Source organism: Seriola aureovittata, chromosome 9 (genome assembly GCF_021018895.1).
Source record: "Seriola aureovittata isolate HTS-2021-v1 ecotype China chromosome 9, ASM2101889v1, whole genome shotgun sequence".
Taxonomy (NCBI): Eukaryota; Metazoa; Chordata; class Actinopteri; order Carangiformes; family Carangidae; genus Seriola; species Seriola aureovittata.
Window position 1 is genome coordinate 22649290 of NC_079372.1, and position 22228 is coordinate 22671517.

At 41.2% G+C, this 22228-nt stretch overlaps 1 long non-coding RNA gene across 2 annotated transcripts; it reads right to left on the reverse strand.

Annotated features, from left to right (window-relative positions):
• Positions 1–4553: 4553 nt before the first annotated feature.
• On the reverse strand, positions 4554–22221 carry LOC130175050 (uncharacterized). 2 transcript variants are annotated; one of them, XR_008828682.1, is made up of 4 exons: positions 21828–22221; positions 13551–13709; positions 8008–8098; positions 4554–4696 (listed from the first exon to the last, which is right to left on the reverse strand). It is a non-coding gene; the product is annotated as an uncharacterized LOC130175050 (long non-coding RNA). The 2 variants fall into 2 exon arrangements; XR_008828681.1 differs by lacking the exon at positions 4554–4696 and adding an exon at positions 5360–6539.
• Between the last annotated feature and the right edge of the window lie 7 nt (positions 22222–22228).

Below are 22228 nucleotides of genomic sequence, written 5' to 3' on the forward strand. Positions count from 1 at the left end.
AACCCTCAGTGATACAGTTTGTTATCCTGTGTGACTCTGGGTTTGAAGGTCATTATATTCTGAGATCTTTGATATCTCCAATAGCAATTAAAAGGTGAAATTAACAACAATGAATATATTAATAATAGACAGTGTTGGAGGAAGACTAGTTAGAGTAATGCACTGAATGTTACTGAACTTAGTGCTTTCTAATTTCCCATAGCTTGTGGCCTCTTTTTCTCTCTGTCCCTGATATACACACACACACACACACACACACACACACACACACACACACACACACACACTATACACTCGTATACACTAACACACAACATTAGACAATCCCCCTTGTTCGCAGACAAAACTGTTGTACTTGTCCTCTATTCAGTGATTTCCTGTTGTCTGGTAACGTTCTGTCTTTTAAAGATAAAATGCTATGTCTAATATAGAAATATAAAATATGGAAATATCATCAGGAAAATATATTTCAAGTGAAAATTAATAATAGTCATGCATTAATATGTAAGTAGCATTTTACTGCTGAAGCTGGTTGAGGTGAAGCTAATGTTAACTATTTCATATACTGTTGGCTTATTTAATGACAGTGGGTGAACAATGAGTTCATCATATACCATGAGCTATTTTTTAAGATATAAAACCTGATAAACCAGTAACTACAACTGTAAAATAAAGCTGAATAAGTATTAAAGGAAATATTTCCCTCTGAAGTGTGTTATAGCATGAAATGGAAATATTCAACTTAAGTTAAAATTGTACTTAAATGCATCACTTCAGTGATTTTACTTTGTGACAATGCGAAAACAGATAAATACAAAAATAGAAATGGAACAATATGAAACAACAAAGGAAAGAATAAAAAAATAAACCATCTCTACTACAAAGGTAGAATAAGCCTATTTAGATGCAGTAATCCTCTTTTGGACCACAACACATAATGTAATGCATCATACAGTAATGAGTTTAGACTGACAGTGACTGTGGGTTATTGAAAAGCATCCACTCCTGACCTCTAGTGGCTGAGCTGGAATAACATGATGTAAACTGTTCCTGTCACATATACTCGTCAAGAGATTTGTGTCACCTGCTCGTTGAAGTCGATACACTGAGATAAAAGCATCAGAAGAAGAAGAAGTGTAAGGTGAATGATGATGTACAAAACAAAGTGAGGCCTATTGATGATAAAGTTCTGAAATGCTTCAAACATGAAAATGATCCAACTTTAACATTTTGATTAGATCAGTTTACTGCACTGCTATAACATCAAACATCCATGTGAAATCACACGATGATTTTACACAGGAAGAGGTGTGTGTGTGTGTGTGTGTGTGTGTGTGTGTGTGTGTGCAGAGAGAGACGTCGTGATCAAGTGGAGGTGGATATTCATCTTCCATTCACACTCGTGGTACAGCTGTGTGTGTATGTGTGTGCGCCTGTGTGCGTGTATGTGTGCGCGCACGTGCGTGTGTGTGTGTGTTTGCGTGTATGTGTATGTGTGTGTGTGCGTGTGCGTGTGTGTGTGTGTGGCTCTGACCTTGCCGTCTCTCTGCTCCTCTGTTTGCCTGCAGAGGTTTTGTTTCGGAGCCATGTTCTGGCTTTATTATTTTGCCTGCTCTGCTCCTGGATAAAAAGGCTATCTTTCACAAGTTTCAGGGACACTCACTTTAGCTTCTGACTCAGACGTGCTCACAACCACATCTCAATGCCTGGCGTTACCACGGTAACCTGAAGGCCGACACTGCTGAGACTACATGGAGATATGGAGATACTTGTTTGTTGGTGTATTTTGTCTTCAGTTTCCTTTTAAGTGGAGGTGATATGGTTCCCTGAAAGCAGCACAGACAATAACTGAAGTCCACTTGAGTTGAGATGATTCTCTCCATCTTTTGTATGTCTTTATATTTTCATGTATATGGTTACGTGTTTTTGACTCTATACTCATTTGATTTTTACAAGATGACAGAAACACATCAAACATTAGACAAATAGTACAGTATTATCTTTTCTTGAGGAAACTGTTGCAGCAACAATAAACAAACACTTCAACTATTAAAGCTGCTACTGATCAAAGTTTTCAAGTGAACAGTGGAACAAATGGTGTCACTCATAATCCACAGAGAATTATCACCACGCTGCAGTTCCACTCAGCTTTATGTGAACCTTTAGCATCTTTCAGCTCATTATTTGAGTTTTACGAGACACAATGTCACTGTTTTGTTTCATTCTCACTCTTATTATCTTATTTGTGTAGCACCTTTCACGGAGAGAAAATCCCAAAGTTCTTCCCACAAATGAACTAGTATTTACCACCTCGCGGTTCTATGCCTCTGCCACTCAGACTAGTTTCAAGTTACATGCTTGTTTTTCCAGAAACATATAAAACATTAACCATTCGTGTGAAATTTTGTCATGACCTTGACCTTTGACCTTTGAAAACCAAGCTCTAATCAGTTCATCCTTGAGTCCAAGTAAATGTTTCTGCCAAATTTAAAGAAATTCCCTTGCTTAAATATCACGTTTACAAGAATGGGATGGACGGACATACGTATGTACGGACAGACAGATGAATCATAATGCCTCTGGCTCTGGCAGGTGCAGAGGGGAAGGAATTTCGATGCTGAACTTGCAACCTTTCTGCTTGACTGGTGAGTAAACTGCTGTTAGTGCTAACACGTGGCAACAGGAAAAACTTTCATATAGCACCTTTAGGCCTTAAAGGTCGTACCCGATGTGCATTTAAAGCAGGATCAATTGGCAGCAGCGAAACAAGCTATAAACACAACATTGAGGTATTATCACCTTCTTGTTTTTATGACAAATGTGTTAGAAAACTGATTATTTACATATCCAACAGACACAGAGAAACATTACCATGCATATGTGCTCCTGCCCACCTGATGAAGTTAGGCCAGCAGTGGGTGTCTTTTTCACTTAAAACAGCTCCCTGCTGCTACGAGGCTGAGGAGATACAGTAATGTAATGTACGACATACATGTCCGTATATCAAGAGTACAGTTGCTATATATATCACCTATGAGGGGATATATTATTATCACATGTATACATCCTCTGGATATATGAAGATATAAGTGTAAGTTTATTAAAGCTACATACAAAATTCTACATATAAGTAAATATAATATATATATATATATATATATAATATATATATAATTTTTTTTCCTTTTCTTTTAATTTCTCATTAATTTTGAACATGTCTATCCATATGTCTACATATACATAATATAAGCATAGATACATAAACTTACATATTTGTATGGGCTAGACCTATACATGTCAATATATGAAATTATTCTAATTTCTAAAAGGTTTCATAATATTTTTATATATATTGTTTTATGGATTTTCGTCCGTGGAGACAAAACCAAAATATTCCACCAATTTAGTAATGCACTTCTATAACATTGAGCTCAATTCTTGCTAAGCCTCAGATTTTGTTCAGACTTTTTCCAAGAAGTGTGTGTCTCTGCCAGCAAGACATGAAAGCTCCTGTCTGTGACATGATCTGAGAAAACATAAGTGAACACCGTGTATTGACAACAGGAATGACGCTCTTGCAAACACAGTTTTCCTCTGTCATTGCAGGGTTCTCCTTTTTCTTTGTCTTCATGTGCCCTCACCCTGACCTGGTGCTCTATTTGTCTGCAATAAGATATAATTGCCCATGCGATGGGACCTTCTGCTTCTTTTTGTTGTTTATATCACATGTATGTGATGTAACCCTCGGGTGCTGACAGTGGGTGGAGGCAATGAAGTGAGAGTTGGCGCCTACCTCCATGAAGTCATTCTCACGACTTATGCATAGCACTTAATTTCTCCACAGGGAGAAACACACTAGAACACTCACAGTCCTACTGATTAATCCAAGGAGGAGTTTCTTACCTGCTGCAACTATATCTATCATGATTGATTTCTAAAACAATTAACTCTTTGAACTATTGATTGTTCTGTTGTCACGAAAAAACATCTGACAGATTATTTTTTGATGAACACTGGAGATACAGCTGTAGCTAAAAAAGCCCTGAATCCAGCAAAATATGTGACACTGGCATCGTGTGAGGGGCTGCAAGGGGACCACACACAGTTTTCAGTTTTAGTCTTTATTCTTTACTGCAGAGGTTCCCAACCCCCAGGTCACAAACTGATGCTGGGTCTCAGAATATTTACTATCAGGCTGCAAACGATATGATTTATCTAAATAAATAAATAACTTAAGATGATATTTGTGCAGTAATAAATCTGAACTTTATAAAGTCTGTGCTACATCCTCTTTAATTTATTGTTGGTATTTAATTCTAGTGAGGCTGTACTGAGAAAAACCAGGAGAGGGACCAGAAAGAAACAGGAGAGAGTCTCAGTAAGATTAAAACTCTCAGTTGTATTTCTTTTCAAATATATGTATTTTTTTAATCTTTTAGATCTCAGTTTTAACATTTGTCCCCAATAAGACATCTTGTTTTTATCATGTGCTCTATTCTTATGACAACATAAATTTGTCTTTGTACTGTTATACATTTATACATTTATACATTTATACATTTATACATTTATACATTTATACATTTATCGTTAAAAGGCTGAAAATGTAAGAAGTGTATTTTTCTGCAGCCACAGCTCCTGGTGCGCTTCTTTCTGGACCTGCTGCAGGAATTCTGCTCTCCTCTGTGACTGACACCTCATGAATCATACAAGAGGAAATCAGAGGTGTTGAATCCTGACACAGGACTTCACAGGTTTCACTCCAACAAACCAACAGACAGCAACAGTTGGTGACAAACCAGCACATCTGCACCAAGACAGGGAGATGCTGGATAACAGGCTGACAACTGCTGAAAGAAAAGGTGACTGACACCAGGCCAGTAATAGGAGCGAGTTTCCCCTGAGCACAGACGGCAAGACAACCTGTCATCAACCGCTGCCCCCTGCTGTTTGTGAGGAAGAACTCAGACACAGACTGTAGATCAGCTACTGTCTTTAACAAAGAAAAGAGAGGAGAAGCCACAGGAAGCTGGTTTAAATATCAAATTTTAAGGCATTGCCACATATAAGTGACACAAAACACAGACTCTTTACACTGAGAAGGTAATGACGATCACACATAGTGGCACTGAGCTCCAGACAGAACGAGCCACTGCAGAGGGGGGAAGGACAGAACAACCAAGACATGTAGACTATTAAGAAATAAAGCAACTAACAACAACAGCCTAAAACAACGGCAGCTGATCCAAAATACTGTTAAAGAAACTATATCTGAAAGAATCTGCACAGCTGCGCTCCAGCCGCACACTGCAGTGTGTGAACTGTGTAATAATAATAATACGTATTAACAGCAGTGGGTCTGTACTAAGGGTTGAGTTACGGCTCTGTGCACTTGGGCCGTAACTCAAAGCCAATATCTGTATCTGTTTGTTTTGTTACTGAATAATTAAAGAGGAAAAAGGAGAGAACAGCCACACATTATATTACAGCCCATACACTTTATTCTTAATGAAAAGGCTTAATAATTACTGGGTGCCTCATTAAACATTAAAGATTACATTTACATTACATTGACTCATTTGTCAGATGCTTTTAATCCAAAGCGCCTTACAAGTAAGGAATATCACTAAAGCTTCAGTGCAGTTTAAGTTTAATCTTGGTGTAAGTACTGAGAACTACATCTGTTTAATAAGTACAAGGACACCAGGTAAAGAAGAGGTGTCAGAGTTGTTTCTCAGTAGAGATTCTTCTGGACCATCCCACCAAGGGTTTCACTGAAGGGCAGCCGCCAGAGGAAATAACCAGGGCCTGGTTCAAGATTAGCAATGTTTGATCCACCTACATCTATATTCTATATTACTAAATTACTTTATTATAGTTTTTCCTCCTTGAATCACAATAGAAACCATCCATAGCTGTGTACTTGAGAAAGGTACATTAGTACTGGACCAATACACCTGCTAGGACCAGATTCTCAGAGGTAAAGAACCTTTTCTCATTGATCATTAAACTGTCGGCTTGTTTACAACCTGTGTAATGTCTGTGGAAAACAAGAGAGGCCATACTTGCAAATATTTTTTTATCCCATTAACTCAAGACAACAGAGCAAGTACCAAAGCAGTGACAGCTTCTTCCACTTAAACATAGTAGGATGTGTTCGACAGCGGCCTTTGTCAGGTGGGGTCACACACTGAAATAGCCATCATAGCATGCAGCAGAAGTGAAGTCCTGCTGCTCAGCATCCGGCAGGGATTTTGTGTGATCTTGTTGGGATTGAGGGAGCGGGGGAAACTGGTTCATGTAGCAGGAGAGGAAATGGCAAAATGCTTTTAGGTGCCTTGCAGGAAGTCTGAACAACACGCTGTGTCAAATCCACACAAAGGAAACGTGGGAAGTCAAGCAGGTGACTGTCTGATGCATCATTTATTAGTGACTCTCACAACAATGGAAAGTCACTGTTATCTCCCTCAAATATACAGCAGGACAAACAGGGGAGGAGGATGCCAAAAGGGGATTTTCACCTCGTGTCAGCCATTGTGCTGGAGAAGAATTAGAAAGTGAATTGTCTGTATAGTACAGATTGGCATCACTAATACATCGGCCCTCTGACATGATCAAGCGTTTTTTAATATTGTACATAAAGGCTTCTGTGGTCACATTATTAAGTCACAATTATTTACTTTTTGTGGCTTGAAAGACACAATTCAGCCTCACATAGAATGAATGTAGCCGCTGAACTTAACCAGGAGATTTTTTTTTTTTCAGCATTGTGCACTGTTTTGAAAACTAGAAAATTTCAGGGAAATTTTGAGTGCCACGGGAGCTACTGCCGGGATAGGGTTAGGGTAAAAAATCTTCTCTGTGTCACTGTAGCGATGACATCACGCAGCCCTCGGCTGTCAGAGGTCAGGTCAGGAGCTGCCGTTGCCATGGCAATGTGAAAATCTGCCCAGAATTTGGCTTCTACATGGCTTCAAACAATTGCAAATTATGAGAAAACCGTTACTTCTTTTCAAAAACTGAAAACACCATGACAGACACTGAAGCCAGAAGTTTCTTACAGTCTCTATTTTCTTCAGATATTCCTTAAAATGAGTGTGTAAGCTCAGTGCGAAGACAGAGTGAGATTCTTTTGAAAAAAAAAGACAATTACATTAGGTGTCAATGAGAGTGAGACAGGTATTGCTGCCGGACTCGGCACCCCCGTTTAAATTTTGTGCAGACCTTGCCTGTCAAAGTTACATTTTATGAATCCCAACAACTATGTCTACATTTTGAGAAAGAATTATTTGTCTCCTTTTTACGGTTTGGCCGTGAGCTCGAGTTAAAAATAAAAATAAAGGTTATTTTTTACTGCTTCACGCACTCTAGCCAACTGACGCTTTCACTCTAACTTTGAAGAAAAAGTGATTTGCACTCCTCCTTTGAGTGCTCACAGTTTGAAAAGTTTACATGTTATGTAAAAACAGTTGATGTGTTTTTTAGAGAGCAGAAGTTTTCCTCCGTTTTATAGTTTGAATCACATTTCTACGTGCAGGTATGAGAGAGCTGGGTGACTCAGAAAAAAGGTGAAATTTTGTAGAAAAAAGGTGAAATTTTGTGGGTTTTTAAAGAAAAAAGGTGAAATTTTGTGGGTTTCTAAAGAAAATTCCAATGCATTCCTAATGCATTATTTATTCCCAGTATTTTGGGAATAACTTTGGGAAAATTTGGAATTTTAACACCAAAAGTCATAGCACCTCTTTCGGGATCAAGACGCACGTTTTGATGTATATATTATCGGGGTTTTCTCAAAGCTGCGGGACGAGTTACGCGCCAAAATTTGGCGGAAGAATAATAATAAGCCTGAGGAATATTAATAGATGCCTCGGGGCTCAGCTCCAAGGCACTCCTCTCAGCTATTCTAGCCCCCGTGGCACTAATTAAGTCCTGACACCTGTACTCCAAAGCAAGTTCAACATACCCGGGATATCTTTTCGTTATTTTATCTTAACTTATCTTCCTTACCTCCTTGCCCATTTTGGAGTTTGGTGGAGTCATGCACTGCCAAGATGGCGACAGCAAGGTGGGTCCTGTGTCCTGTGTAATCTCAGCCACACTGAGGAGAGGAAAAGAGGAAGAGGAAGAGTTTTGAGATCATAGTGTAAAGTGAATGATAAGGTATTTTGGTTTGTCGCCCTCACCCACTGGTTTTCTTGTTATGTTGTGGCCTTTTACTACTTGTTGCATAACCCTGGTGAACACAAATATAGAACACAGACTCAGAGTAAAGATAAAACAAATAAAGATTTATTTCAAAGGGACGAGGTACGGATGGTGAATGGGAAAGTGAGGGTTCCAGCAGGCAAGGGAAAGGGCAAAGGGAAAGGGCAAAGGGAGAGTGTGAATGGCATGGCTGAGCAGAGTGGGGAATGAAGGCAGAGGAGCTGGCAGGCGATGCAGAGGACTGGGAGAAGCGGGAAGGTGGTGGAGGTGAGCAGGTCTTGGGAAGGTGAGCTTGTCAGTGAGCATGGCCGGAGGCAAAGCAGGTTGCCTGGGGAAGCTGGAGGTCAGTGGAGGTGAGCAGAGCAGTGAGTGAGGCAGGCAGAGAGTTGAGCAGGTGAGGAGGGAACAATCACAGGGAAACAAAGGTTATTACTGAACAAACACACAGGATAAAAGCAGTGAGAGCGCTGGATACCAAAAAGGCTGAAGCAATGATCTGGAGAAGAGTGGATGAAGATCTGGGAATGATATACTGCTGGACTGATGAGTTAATGCACGGCAGGTGTGTGGACAAGCAGCAAGCAGGGAGTGAGGAGCGTCACACCCAATGAACAGAAGCACATTCACACACAGAGAGAGAGACAGGCAGGGGAGGAAGAAGACACAAAAAACAAACTGAAGTCACTAGTGACCATGACACAAGCTGGTACAGCCACAATGCTTCATGGTTGTTAAACCCCCTCACCCTAACAACAAATCATTTTATCAGTTCAACCTGTGCAGCAACAGGGAGAAATCTGTGGGTGTCAACTGTTCAGGTGACTCTCCAGTCCAGACTGTTAAACTCAGGAACAAGAACGCATTTACACATCAACCATCGTTGCAGTCCTGTGGTTTGTCCGAGTTTCATAAAACAAGATGTGAACTTGTATTAAGCATAAAGGCTGATATTGAAAAATATTGAAGACTGCATTCATTTTTCTACATCCATTTCTGACGTTTAAAAAAATTCTAATTTTCTAGAATTCGTGTAGTTCGTAAACAGTATGGTTAAAGTTAGGTATAGACTGAAGTTATGGTAAATAAACTATGGTTAGGGTCAGACAAGCAGGAGGGTGGGTTTAAGGTTAACTCTAAGCCTAGCTCTAAGACTGTTTTCCAACACTGTCTAAGCTAGTCCTGAACCTGAGGGGCATGTTAGTGAACTACTTCGCTCTGACCAACAAAGGTGAAGGGCAAATGTAGAACAGGTCTTTCAGGAACACTTTGGAGCTGGGCAGATGGGAGCTAGCATGCAGGCTAACAACAGCAGTCCATAAAGTTGTTAATTAACCTTTTAATCAATAATCACTGAATCATAAATCTGTCACTGTACTCACACTCACTACGTCCAAAAAAGCACCTTCTCTCCTTCTCTGCTGCTTTATTTTGCCATTCAGTTTTAATCAGTGGTCATCCCGGGGCGCCTTCAGGAAGCACCAAGGACGCTGCCAGATTCATCATATTATTGTTAATTTACTGTATGTTTTGAATAACACCATGGCAACGCTTAACTTAACTACATTTGAGTTACAGAAGAAAAAAGCAAAAAATCTCAACATCACTTTATTAAAAACTGCTTTAAACTGTGTTTAATATATCATTGTAGTTGTTTAATATGTCGTAGCCGATGACATGACAACTCACAGTTGTCATAGTAACACAACACACTTCCTGGCTTTGGAGTTTTTCAGGAGCTCAGAAGTCAGAAAGAAGTGAGTGAGTGATGGAGAGGTTCTGACAAACAGCTGAGACAGAGAGAAAAACTACATCTGAGCTCCCCAACTAAACTGAAATCAGTCTGACACATCGACGGGAACAGGTTATAATTTAGAAATAAACTGTACAGAAGAATATAGGGAGGATTAATACAGCTCACACTGAGGAAGTCTGCTGGGCATTATGTACAACTAATGTGCTTTTGTTGCCTAAACCACAGACCGGACTGTGGATACTCTGGTCTCTGGTGACGTCTTACACCAACCACCTCCCGATGAATCTGCTCCTTTAATAAATGTGGCTCTTCATTCATTCATTCATTCATTCATTCATTCATTCATTCATTAAAAAAAAAAGAAAGAAAAAAAAAAGAACACAATCCAGCCAGCAATTAACCACCACAACATATTCGGGAAAAGAGTTTGAATGGAATTTCGAGGAGGAAGGACTGGACCATCAGGTTACCTGAACATTTAGTCCTAAACACAGAAACTGTACTACTGCAGCATTGTAAAGAAATGTTTTTATCCTGTGTTCCTGTCTCCAGTGTCTGACTCAGGAGGCTCACATTCACATGATACCATTTACCCTGCTGTAAAATGACCTTGGGCTTCAAAGAAACTGAAAAGAATGAGGTCTCCTGGTAACTAAGGATTTGAATGTATGTGTGCTTGTGCTTAATGAAGAAAATCTCCTTCAGATCTCAAGATTTTTTACATCCAGTCAAATTAAATATTCAGGACATAATGCATATGCTATATGAGCATTTAACTCCACTCTACAAAAGACATATCACTTTTATTCCTTCTTTTTATTTGTCCTCGAGTATCTTTCCACGACGTAGCTCTTTCAATTCGTTTTAAGCCAATAAAAAAAGTTTGATGGGTAAATTAAGCTGATTGTGTTCTTCAACGATAAATCACACATGTATATCATATAAAAGATATACAAAACACATGCCAGAGTGGGATTAATTACATATATGTTGTAAAATGGATAGCCTGCTATATCTCTAGAAAGCCCTTAATCTGAACTGATACCAATCAAACATAAGGATTTATTATGTGTTTGGGTTTTATTACTGTCCACCTGAGAGTTTTAGTGTTCTCTAGTATAAAAAACAAATACAGAAGAAAAACACATTTTTGACATGGAGATGTTCACAGGTGACATGCTGATTTTTAGCAGGTGTGTTTACTATGGTTTCACCATCTGAGTTTGAAGGAGCTCTCTGTAAGTCGTGCTATCGCTACATAGCTATGCAGCACCTATTTTCATGACCTCTGTGAGAGACTTGTGCCAGGTGAGGAAAGGGAGCAGGTGAGGCTGAATCCAGAAGATTTTGTAATTGTATGTAACTGATATTTCACCGTTCTGCTCCTCTGCAACTCTAAAAACTCTGCTTTCATAATGTCGTTAGCTCCGTATAAGTGGAGGATGACGTCTTTGAGAAAGTTACTCGCTCTTTTATTAAAACATTTTAGAGATTTCCCTGGCCTAACAGCATCACCGCCGCCCTCTGATTCACTTTGTCTCTCCATTGAAAGAGGTGAAAATGTATAAATTGATCAAGAAGGTTTATTTATGGTGGTGATGGCAGCTTTTCTTAACGGCTGCTATGGTTACCTTCACACCAGATACGGTGTAGAGCTCAGGTTGGCGGTGTTGTTGTCGCTTGTGCACTCGGCTCACTTTTGTCTCATGACAGATCTTTTTCATTGGCGGAGGTGTGAGGCGTCACCGAGGAGTCGGTGGGTGGAGGGACGGAGGGGAGCTGTGATGATTATGAAGATGATGATGCCTGGAAAAGCCTGAGGAGGGGTCACAGTTTCCCTATCAAGCAGTGTGTCATGATGTGATTGTGTGTTTACAGGCATACAGGAGCATGTCTGAATGAGAGCGGGCAAATGGACAAACAAGGAGGACGTTCATTATTTCATGGTCATTGAACTCAAGACAAACAATACAAGGTTACTATCTGTGTAATTGTGCTGTAAATCATGACACATAAGATAACACCAGGCTGTATAGTGTAGTGTAGTGTGTGTGTGTGTGTGTGTGTGTGTGTGTGTGTATGTGTATGTGTGTGTGTGTGTGTGTCACAGCATGTGGGAGTAGTAAGCTGGTGTTCTGTGTGAGATGCAGGTGTCTCCAGGTTACTGGGGAATGCAAATGCAAACAAGGCTGCTCAAACAGAGGAAGGGGGAGCGTTTATGAAACCCGGGGCTACACACATCATTGAGTATTGTGTGTGAGTGTATGAGTGTGTGTGTGTGTGTGTGGGGGTGTGTGTGTGTGAGGGTTAGAACGATATCTCATTTGCCGATACATGGCCAGTGCTGGAATGTTTTTGAAGTACATTTTTACTTCCTTGTGGGGTTATTGGGCTGTTGATCATTGAAATGAATCCCATGTGCCGAGATTTATTCACGTTAAGACCATTTGTTTTTCATATAAGCCGTTACTGACAAGGCTGCTGGGAGCAGCACAGGCAGGGAGGAGCCAAACACAGACTCACAAGACAGGAAGACGCAGCGAGGGAGCATTAATGAATATTACTATATTCATTTTTTAAATTATATTAACTTTTGATCAAATAAAACCAGCTTACAGGTGAATCAACAGGCAGCTAAACGAGCAGGCACAGGTAACGAAACCAGAGGAAACAAAAGGAGCTGGTGACAACGGCAGGTTTAAATAGTGACTGGGCTGAAGAGGAAACTGGGAACAGGTGTGTAAGTGGGCGGGGAAGCTCAGGTGATTACAAATGAAAAACAGGTGAGCAGACAGACACGGGGATGGGAAGAAAGTCCAGAGACATCTAGTGGGCGGATGAAGAATGACAGCGCAGGGGCCCGGGGCTGAGGGTGAACCAAACTGCGTCTGCCCATTTAGTTTGGTTCACTTGGATTCAGGTTCAGACCAAACAACAGGACTATGACTGAAACGGTGATTCTCAGTCTCCCTTCAAGTGCGGTTTGTTTGTGGCGTCAAAGTAAAACAGACCAACCACAGGATTTTGTTACAGATATAACGTGTGTAATTTTATAAATGATTATTAAATCCAGCTGCTGATTGTTAACCGATCTGTTGATAGACCTCTCAGTCTTTAAAGGTTATGTATATAATTTGACGATTTTTCATTTGGTAACTATGGTAACACATCAGCATGTGAGAAAAGGGTTTTTCCCTGATGTGTCAGGAGGTGTTAAAAAAAATCCTTTACCTTGATCCAAACCAAATGACCTGAACTACAGGTGTGACAGGGACCTCAGTGTGAAAAATATTTTGATTAATTTATTTTTAATTGTGCAATAGAGTGATTACAAAGCAGCTACAGGGACACAGAAACAGCCAGAAGAGAATTAACACAAAAACAAAAGGAACAAAAACAAACAATATAATATGAATTTAAACTGGTGAGTGTTCCAGCAAAAAACTGTGCGTTTGTGTGTGTGTGTGTGTGTGTGTGTGTGTGTGTGTGTGTGTGTGTGTGTGTGAACCAGATACTGAGGATGAGGGGAGCATTAGATAATGCTAAACAGAAATATTTACATGTATATATAGAGAGAGAGAGACATACATACATATTCCCGAGGTCAGGAAACAGGTGACGTTGAGGTCTGCCTTCTCGCCTTTTGAGGTCAGAGGTCATCCAGAGATGTCTGAGAGGACCCGTCATTGAGGCAACTGTCCACTGAGCCGTCCTAAAGATGGAGGAAGAGGAGGAGGACGAAGGTGGGAGGCTGTTGGGAAGGAGGGAAGGAGGAAGAGGAAGAGGAAGAGGAGGTGGCAGTATGTTATGTTTTGTTTTATCTTTTTTTCCTTTGACATAATGTTATTTTGATCTTTACTGATTAGTATTACCCTGTGTGTGTGTGTGTGTGTGTGTGTGTGTGTGTGTGTGTGTGTGTGAGCATAAACACAAACTACAGAAATGCAAAAAAACAGTTTAAAGGAGCTATATGTAAGTTTGGCTATCGCTAACATTAGCATTAGCAGCTGTTTACTTATCAGTCTAGAAGAAACATTGTGAGTTCAGCATCAAACTTCCTTCCTTCGCTCAGCAGGAGCTGTGTCTGTCTCCAGTGGTAGAAAGCAAAACCAATGTTGACTCCTGTTTTGGTTCTATTTCCATCGCTTGTTTTTTTGTCTCGTAACACCACTTTGTGTTAGTGAGTCACGGTAGCGTCCAGTCCGACCTCAGTTCAGCATGAGAGGATGGAGAAGTAGCGCTGATCAGCACTAACCTCTTGACTTGTGAACGCAACAATGGCTGAACTGTTATTACCACTACCACCCACCCACAACAAACCACATTCAGTGACAGAGAAAATTTACAAATAGCCCATTTTAATATCACAAAAAATTCATGCACAACGACGTTTGCCCACTAGCGCTGCAGAAACATGTACTTTATGGTGGAGCATGAAAATTGATTTTCCTAAAGTGGACTGTCCCTGTAGCGAACTTATGTAGACTCACTCCAAAATGTATTTTTCTGCTCAAATGTTTTTCCACGTTAGCGGCGCGGCTCGAGGAATGTCAGTGTTTCTCAGTCAGCTGATCATCACTTGTCTCCAGACTGGAATATATCAACAGCTGCTGCTGAGAGAGCTGAGGACGTCCATGAAATCATGTGTTCACTCTCGTGGTCCCCAGAGGACGGGGACTACGGACTGTGGTGATCCTCTGACTTTTCATCAGGTCAAAAATTTAATTTGTCCAAATTCTGAGCTGTGCTAAAGCGCAACCTTGTGGACTATGTTATATGTCTCATTCCTTCAGTTTGAGCCGGTCTGATGGAGTTCCTCCTGTGGCAAGAGGACTGCGCCCAGGTTTTCACAGTAGCTTAAACATTTGCCAACGAGCTTATTAACGATTGTGAGCCTGCCAGTGTTACCAGGCGGTCTTTGTTAATGGAGCCATTAGAGCCCATAGGGAGATGACACATAACATAATTAATGTGATTTGCTCTCTGAGATGGAAAGGAAAGAGAGATGCTTATTTCTCACCATGGATGTATTATCATGTAATACACTTCCTCTTATGATCCGAAATAATGAGACCTCTAAATCTGTGCATTATTAATGTTCAGAGCAGACGTGACCTCACAAGTGAAGCATCACCTCGTCTATAAGCAGTTTAGACATTAAGGTAACATCAGTAGAAAAGCTGCCATCTGATTCCAGTTTATTTTCACAGTTTCGTCCGTATGATAGCATTGTACTCACCAGAGTAACTGCTGACAACAACATCGAACAAAATGTCGCTCTTAATCCCTCACTGCACAACTACGACTACGAACACAACAGTCAAAGCAAGAAACAGTTTGTTGTTTTGTTTGCTAACCCTCATCTCCGTTGTGTTTTCTTGTTTACAATCAATCTAACAGTTTGTGTTTCTCGCCGGTTGGACGTTCATCATCATCAAAACTATGACAACACGATCTCAGATGTACTAAACACTTAAACATGTCTTTTTAATCATGTTTAAAAAGCAGGAAGTTGACACGTCCTTTGCGAGTCAGGTGACAACCATAAATGAAAAACACCCCTGGTTTGAATCCAGGTGAGGATCTTTGTTGCAGTCATTTAATTGTCATCTCTTTACCAACAAGTCCTCCAGAGTAAATAACAAAATGTCCACGTCCTCGAGAACGACACATGGTCGCGGTCGTGGTCAACTGTTGGTAGGGAACAGGAAGTGAACAGCAGTCTCCTGTCTTTTCTTACCATTTCTGTACCCGTCTCTGTGTTTGTCACTTTTCATGGTTTCACCACTATAAATGCCCTGCAGGAGAGACGTGGAGTATATGACATATTGTTGATATAGAGGAGGTTCTGTTTAAATGGTATGTAAAAGTTGGCAGAGTCAATAAAAAAATATCGGCATTGCCTTAAATACTGTATCGGTCAAGCCTGTGTGTGTGTGTGTGTGTGTGTGTGTGTGTGTGTGTGTGTGAGTGTGAGTGTGAGTGTGAGTGTATGTGAAAAGCCTAAGGAGTGGATTAATCATTTATTGAAAAAACAGCAGAAACAAACGCAGCCTTGTCCTTCAGGAGGTGAGCAGAAACATCAGTGTCTTATTTGGTTTGCTGGAGCGGAAGCTGCTGTTTCAGGTGGCTGCTGCTCAGAGGTCTTCCTCTTCACTGTGTCATAAACTATGGCGCAGAGGACCGAGTTATATCAGGCTTTGATACACACACAGTGCACAGTGTTGGTTTGGATATACACATGGGATTTGTTGACAATGAGAAAAATGTAGAATATCAGCAGATGTCCAGTCAGAATGTCATGTGGTCATTTAAAATCAAGTAACTTTTCCTAAAACCTCAAATTGTGTTTTTTACACTTCACTTTCTTCAAATGAGATTTTTTAATCCGACAAGTTTACGCCACAATTCTTCTGCAGTTATGATCTGTGAAATCTTCATCATATGTCGCTGCATATGTCATATCTCCTCCCTACAACAAGAAAAACTAAGAAACAATTTAAAAGACAGAGAAAAACATACTGTTTTAGACTAATAACAGAGTCTATAGGCCACTGTAGCCATATGTTTTCATCTGACAGTCACTGTTCCCCAGTCTGGTACTTTACCGTCCCATTAAACACGTGTTTCTAATGGTATCTCAGAGGAGGAGGCCGCTTGCATGCATGTGATTTAAATGAGATTTATACAGACTGATTCAGTGATTAAAGGACTGGATTTTTCTCTGCTGAATGTTATTTGTAGAAGGAAACAGTGAAGTAGTTTGTGCAGTAATTTCTGTTTTTACAATGACAATCTGTTTCACCACATGTTGATGTCTGACAGGAAATGTTGGCTGTGGCTGATTACACTGCGTGTAAAAAAGAAAAAAAATAATCATTAATTTATCAGTAAACTTTAACCCATTATGACAGAAAATGCAATCCAAGTTACTGTCGTGCTGTTTCAGAGGCTTTTCTAACCTGTTAAAAATACAAGTGAAAACTCATAAATCAATTTAAAAAATCCATTATAGCCAGACCATAAAACCATAAAACCAAAAAAAACATTTGAAAGTGTTGTGATGAATCAGAGCTTGTAGTCACAAAAAGTAGCTCCTAATTGGCTGAGTGGCCTAAGTGTTTGGTCTAAGAATAATTCACAAATCATTTTAGCACTACGAGTTCAGCTGCTGCAGGTAATGAACTTCATCATGTGAGTGTTTTGGAAAAATCCAACAATAATGAAGGTTTAAAGACATATTTTGATGATGTAATTACAGATCAGGTCAGCTCACCAACAAATGGGAACAATGTAGTAACAGCACAGCGGACAGTTTGCAAAACTTCCCATTTCTGTGACTCTGGAAAATGTTTTCAGAGCAGAATTATTTGTCAATCTTCACAATTAATTTTATGTAATTTTAAATTGAATTTGATTTCATTCTTGATTTTATTTTATTCATAATTTAATAAAATTTTAATCTAATTTTTAATTCATATTCTGTATTTTATATCTTTTTATTTGATTGTATATATATATATATATATATATATATATATAGTATTATAGTATCGTATAATATTTCTTTTGACTGTCACTGAATTTTAATTTTTTTCATTTAAAATTTTTATATTCTGCATGTAATAGCCTACTAATCATTTTTTTTATTTACACATATTACGTTATGCTTGCTGTAGAATTTTCTTTTTTTATATTTGTAAAGAGAAAACTAAAGAGAAAAAGCTCGACAGAACCAGTTAAAAGTACAGAACCAGCTGCAGAGTTGGTGATTATTCTCTGTGGGTTCGTCACTATGAGCAGTTCATCCGTTGTTCATAGTAAAATATTAATTTGTGCAGCTTTAAATTTATAAAATACATTTTTCACACTCACTCACAATCTGAAAGGGATCAGTTCAGATTGGATTTAGCTAAACCTGAATCTATAGTCCAACCAGGCTTCATACTTTCATTACTTTTCTCAGCTGTCAGTGAAACTCCAGGTGACACATTCACACTTGAAAATCCCCATCTTCCGGCGGCTCACAGCACACAACACAATAAAGTTAACAAATGTCAGCTTTTGTCCTGAACCTGATTCACACTGTGAATCAAGGTCAGTGTTTTAGGCCGTGTTTAGGCCAAAAATAGCACTGCCTTTAAAAAAACTCATGTGGGTGTGTTGCTAACAGTAGCAGTGAAGATGACAGACAACGCATGAAGTCTAGTTTGACTATTACATCAATCATTTGAAGGTTAGAATAATGTGACACTCAAACACTTGACACTTGAACCTTCAGAGAGGAACTCAGAAAATATGAATAACATGCAACGGAGCCTCTTCATCATAATCAAACATGATGATAAATAGTCACTGTGTATACTGAATGTGCTGAACACATGGTTAGCAGCAACAAGCCCAGTGAACAATGAACAACTGTACATTCAATTATTCATATTACACTGGTTTAATACCGTGTGGGCTTCAGAAAGTATTCAGACCCCTTTATTTCTTGCACACTTCACTAATGTGTTGTAGATTTCATTTTAAATTGATAAAAAATCTATATATTTGCCCCTGAGTCCACACTCAGGAACCCATCATGACAAAGTAAAAATGTGTTTTTGGAATTTTTTACAAATCAAAAACTGACATCTGTGGTCAGCTGCTTCCTGGTTGCTTTAATAAATAATTATTATAATAAAAAAACGTAAAGTCCACCTGTGGCAAATTGAATTAACTGGACATTGTCAGGACAAAAACCAAGACACAGAGTCTGCAGACCTCTGTGATATAACTGTGGTGAGGCACGGATTAGGACAATGGGATAAAACCATTCCTAAAGCTTTGAGAGTTCGGAAGCACAGACGGTTCGGACCAGGACTCTTCCTAGAGTAACCAGGTAAGAAGGGCCTCGGTCAGGGAGGAGACCGTGAACTCCTCCAGAGCTTCAGGAGTCCTCTGCAGAGATATGAGAACCTGCTGGAAGGGCGACGATCTCAGCTGCTCTCCATCAATCAGGTCTTTCTGGTAGAGAGACTAGACAGAAGACACTGAGGAAGAGACTGCTGGAGTTTGACTAACAGCATTTAAAGACTCTGAGAGCAGGAGCAACAAGACTCTCTGATCCAAACACTGGATCCAGAGTTCATGAGACCTGAGACTTTGGTGACGATTCGCCCTTCAGCTCGACACTGAGCTGAAGCAAACAGCAACACCGGGCCACTGAAGGACCCGCCAAGGCCCAGACTTAAACTGAAATATTTAAAGGACAGTTTTGTGTTGTGTGCATTATCCTTTTGTTAGCTTTGTATTTTTGCTGAACTGTAACATCAGAGGTTCGAGTCTGACTGGGGACCGTCGTCTTTATGGCATCCCTCATCTCGTTCCCCTCATTTACTGTCAGCTCTCTACTGTTGACTTGATAATCAAGCCATAAAACGCCCCCTTGGTGCTGAGCAGGCGGTGGACAGTGGGTTTATCAGAGCGTTGTCTGCTGCTGCTGGAAATGCTGCGAGCGCTGCCTCCATGTCAACACAGGAGGTGCAGCATGAGCAGCGAGGTAGCAGCACAGCACTGAGTACAGGTCACCTGTGTTTTGGCAGCGCTCAGACCTCCTGTACTTGAACCTGCCTCAGGTTTCGTGCATATAACAAAATCTACATGGTGTTTATTTCTAAATAAAACTTTGTGTAACCAGTTGATCACAGACATGGAATCAACAGGGACCACAGCTGTTTTATCATATTAATCCTGCTGTGGCTCCTAGTGGAGACAGCATTTTAAATTTGGTGTACTTCTAACTATGGGTTCTTCTACCTCCCATTTTTGCTCTATATGACCATTATTCCTCACGGGCGAACCACAACTATTTACAAGGAATCTACAGTCCAGTCTGTTCAGCTGCAGCTTCTCAGTCAGGATGACATGATGGTAAAAAAAAAAAAGAACAGCTACATCTTTGTATCAGGTTTAAAAAAGGCAAAGAAAGAAAATCCAGAAAAAACTCCCAAAAAGTAAAGCTGGGCAAATGTAAGTGAAAAAGTAAGCCATGGTAACCATAGTAACTATTATGGTCTATGATATAATTCCATTACAGATCAATGGGAATTACTCTGTGGGCTCAGATGTTATCTGGTTCTGCACAGAGCTCTGCTGTCAATGTGATCAGGGTCTGGTCTCGGTGTGATCAGGGTCTGGTCTCAGTGTGTTCAGGGTCTAGGTGTGTTCAGGGTCTGGTCTCGGTGTGTTCAGGGTCTGGTCTCGGTGTGTTCAGGGTCTGGTCTCAGTGTGTTCAGGGTCTAGGTGTGTTCAGGGTCTGGTCTCGGTGTGTTCAGGGTCTGGTCTCGGTGTGATCAGGGTCCGGTCTCGGTGTGTTCAGGGTCCGGTCTCGGTGTGATCAGGGTCCAGGTGTGTTCAGGGTCCGGTCTCGGTGTGTTCAGGGTCTGGTCTCAGGGTCTGGTCTCGGTGTGTTCAGGGTCTGGTCTCGGTGTGATCAGGGTCTAGGTGTGTTCAGGGTCTGGTCTCAGGGTGTTCAGGGTCTGGTCTCGGTGTGATCAGGGTCTCGGTGTGTTCAGGGTCGGTCTCGGTGTGATCAGGGTCTGGTCTCAGGGTCTGGTCTCGGTGTGATCAGGGTCTGGTCTCAGTGTGTTCAGGGTCTGGTCTAGGTGTGTTCAGGGTCTGGTCTCAGGGTCTGGTCTCGGTGTGATCAGGGTCTAGGTGTGTTCAGGGTCTGGTCTAGGTGTGTTCAGGGTCTGGTCTAGGTGTGTTCAGGGTCTGGTCTCAGTGTGTTCAGGGTCTAGGTGTGTTCAGGGTCTGGTCTCGGTGTGTTCAGGGTCTGGTCTCGGTGTGTTCAGGGTCCGGTCTCGGTGTGATCAGGGTCCGGTCTCGGTGTGTTCAGGGTCCGGTCTCGGTGTGATCAGGGTCCGGTCTCGGTGTGTTCAGGGTCTGGTCTCAGGGTCTGGTCTCGGTGTGTTCAGGGTCTGGTCTCGGTGTGATCAGGGTCTAGGTGTGTTCAGGGTCTGGTCTCAGTGTGTTCAGGGTCTGGTCTCGGTGTGTTCAGGGTCTGGTCTCGGTGTGTTCAGGGTCCGGTCTCGGTGTGATCAGGGTCCGGTCTCGGTGTGATCAGGGTCTGGTCTCGGTGTGTTCAGGGTCCGGTCTCGGTGTGTTCAGGGTCCGGTCTCGGTGTGATCAGGGTCCGGTCTCAGTGTAATCAGGGTCTAGGTGTGTTCAGGGTCTGGTCTCGGTGTGTTCAGGGTCTAGGTGTGTTCAGGGTCTGGTCTCGGTGTGATCAGGGTCTAGGTGTGTTCAGGGTCTGGTCTCAGTGTGTTCAGGGTCTGGTCTCGGTGTGTTCAGGGTCTGGTCTCGGTGTGATCAGGGTCTCAGTGTGTTCAGGGTCTGGTCTCGGTGTGTTCAGGGTCTGGTCTCGGTGTGTTCAGGGTCTGGTCTCAGGGTCTGGTCTCGGTGTGTTCAGGGTCTGGTCTCGGTGTGTTCAGGGTCTGGTCTCAGGGTCTGGTCTCGGTGTGATCAGGGTCTCGGTGTGTTCAGGGTTCAGAGGGACCAATGTGCCTCAGGAATAAAAACTGTTGCATGAGTTTCCCCTTTTTCTTTTTTGCTAACTCAATCTCACATCTTCCCACACAGTAAAGTACAGGTAGTTCACCATCAACACATAGGCCCACGTGGTTACTAAATATGAACATTTGATTTGTTTTTACTCACCCATGATTTTATGTTTTCATGAGGAAAGTTTTGCTCCTTGCAGCCGCGCGCTTTATGTATTAATCTGCGATTACATCCAGGTTTCCTATTTCCTGATAGATCCCTGTGTGTGTTGATGGAAGCGTGGTATTCATGTCTTTAGCTGTGCTGCAAGCATGTTAAATACCTTGTTTTTGTGGTGTCGTAGGCCAGTAAAGGAAATGTTATTTTCCAGCTAGCTTGAAAAGTCCGTCCCTTCTTTGTCGTTTTCTTCGTTGCTGTCGTTACTGAGTTTCTCTTGGTGTTTTTGGATTTCTGATCACAAGTTTGTTCATCTTGTTGAAGAAAAGCCTCTGGTCAAAGCAAGTTTTTTTAGCCCGCCTTGTCCTACATTGGCGCTTCGTTTGACCCCGCTAGGCCGTGCACGCGATGCTAGATTGGATCGATCGGATCAATCGGCTCTGTGATTGGTGGTAACAGGTAGGGGCAGAGGCCTGACAGCCAGAGATCTTACAGCGACACAACTCACAGCAGCTTAGTCCCTGCTGCCGATGCAACCTAACACCAACCTGGAGTTTGTTATCAGAT